The following is a 2390-nucleotide window of genomic DNA, read 5'->3' as shown; positions in this document are numbered from 1 at the left end:
TACTTATTTGGCACCATGACAGAGGCAACTCAGGGAAGGATGGTGTATTGTGGCTCATGGTCTAAGGACAGGGCCCATCATGGTGAGGAAAGGTGGGAAGAGCTTAAGGTAGCTATTCTCACTTGCATCTGCAGTCAGGAAGCAGAGGGAGGGGGAGACAGAGACAGAGACACAGAGAGAGAGAGAGACAGAGAGAGAGAGACAGAGAGACAGAGAGAGACAAAGACAGAGAGACAGAGACAGAGAGACAGAGACAGAGAGAGACAGAGACACACAGAGAGAGACAGAGATAGAGACAGAGAGGAAGAGACAGAGAGACAGAGAGAGACAGACAGAGAGAGACACAGAGAGAGAGACAGAGACAGAGACAGAGACAGACAGAGAGAGAGACAGAGACAGAGACAGAGACAGAGAGAGACAGAGAGAGACAGAGACAGACAGACAGACAGACAGACAGACAGAGCGAGCTGGGTTCTCAGCGGGCTTTCTTGTTTTTTCCTTTTCATTTAGTCCAGAACTCATGGGGTTAGGCTGCCCACAGTCAGGGTGGGTCTTTCCTCTTCACTTAAACCTCTGTATAAACACACACACACACACACACACACACACACACACACACAGAGAGAGAGAGAGAGAGAGAGAGAGAGAGAGAGAGAGAGAGAGAGAGGCAGATAAATTCAATACAAATTAGTTAGTTCAAAACAAAGGAACTCTGAGATCACATAGGTGTCCTCTGGACACCTGCCAGTATTACAGCTGATAAAGTGAAGACTGTCTCAAAAGGATGCAGGAAAGTAAATTATCTTTCTTTGAGATTCTTAGGGATGTCTTCAGGAAGGAATGAAACCCAATGTTATATTCATTCACTTAGGAGTTAAGCCTGCTTTATTGCTTCTTTAACATAAAATATTTATATATGAGAAGAACATGAACTCTATATCATCAGCCTTTACAGAAAATGTTTTTATATTGCTTAAATTCTGGAAGGAATTCTTTCTCTTCCTATGCCCCCATAATCTTCCAGTCTTTCTTTCTGCCCCAAACCATAGGCAGATTCACAAGAGAAAGTGTTTATGAATGCAATCATGTATAGAGGGGTATCCCAAGGAATCCCAATTACCTAATGAGATCAAGATACATAATTATCCATAGTTTTTTTTCAAAATTTTATTAGGTATTTTTTTCATTTACATTTTAAATGCTATCCCCAAAGTCCCCTATACCCACCCCCAACACCCCTACCCACCCACTCCCCCTTCTTGGCCCTGGTGTTCCCCTGTACTAGGGCATATAAAGTTTGCAAGACCAAGGTGCCTCTCTTCCCAATGATGGCTGACTAGACCATCTTCTGCTACATATGNAGCTAGAGACACGAACTCTGGGGGTGCTGGTTAGTTCATATTGTTGTTCCACCTATAGGGTTGCAGACCCCTTCAGCTCCTTGGGTACTTTCTCTAGCTCCTCCATGGGGGTCCCTGTGCTCCATCCAATAGCTGACTGTGAGCATCCACTTCTGTGTTTGCCAGGCACTAACATAGCCTCACAAGAGACAGCTATATCAGGGTCCTTTTCAGCAAAATATTGCTGCTGTATGCAATTGTGTGTGCATTTGGTGGCTGATTATGGAATGGACCCCTAGGTGGGGCAACTTTTGGATGGTTCAACCTTTCTTCTCGGCTCCAAACTTTGTCTCTGTAACCCCTTCATTGGAGTTTTGCTCCCAATTTTGAGAAGGGGCGAAGTCACCACATTTTGCTCTTCCTTCTTCTTGAGTTTCATGTGTTTTACAAATTGTATCTTGGGTATTCTAGGTTTCAGGACTAATATCCACTTATCAGTGAGTGCATAATATGTGAGTTGTTTTGTGATTGGGTTACCTCACTCAGGATGATACCCTCCAGATCCATCCATTTAACGAGGAATTTCATAATTTCATTGTTTTTAATAGTTGAGTAGTAGTCCATTGTGTAAATGTACCACATTTTCTGTATCCATTCCTCTGTTGAGGGACATCTGGGTTCTTTCCAGCTTCTGGCTATTATAAATAAGACTGCTATGAACATAGTGAAGCAAATGTTCTTATTACCAGTTGGAACATCTTCTGGATATATGCCCAGGAGAGGTATTGCTGAATCCTCCGATAGTACTATGTCCAGTTTTCTGAGGAACCAACAGACTGATTTCCAGAGTGCTTTTACAAGCTTGCAGTCCCACCAACAATGGAGGAGTATTCCTCTTTCTCCACATCCTCGCCAGCATCTGCTGTCACCTGTATTTTCGATCTTAGCCATTCTGACTAGTATGAGGTGGAATTTCAAAGTTGTTTTGATTTGAATTTCCCTGATGACTAAGGATGTAGAACATTTTTTGAGGTATTTCTCAGCCATTCA

The sequence above is a fragment of the Mus pahari genome, chromosome 22 (assembly GCF_900095145.1).
Source record: "Mus pahari chromosome 22, PAHARI_EIJ_v1.1, whole genome shotgun sequence".
In the NCBI taxonomy this organism is placed as follows: domain Eukaryota; kingdom Metazoa; phylum Chordata; class Mammalia; order Rodentia; family Muridae; genus Mus; species Mus pahari.
Note: the sequence above shows the minus strand (reverse complement) of the source record.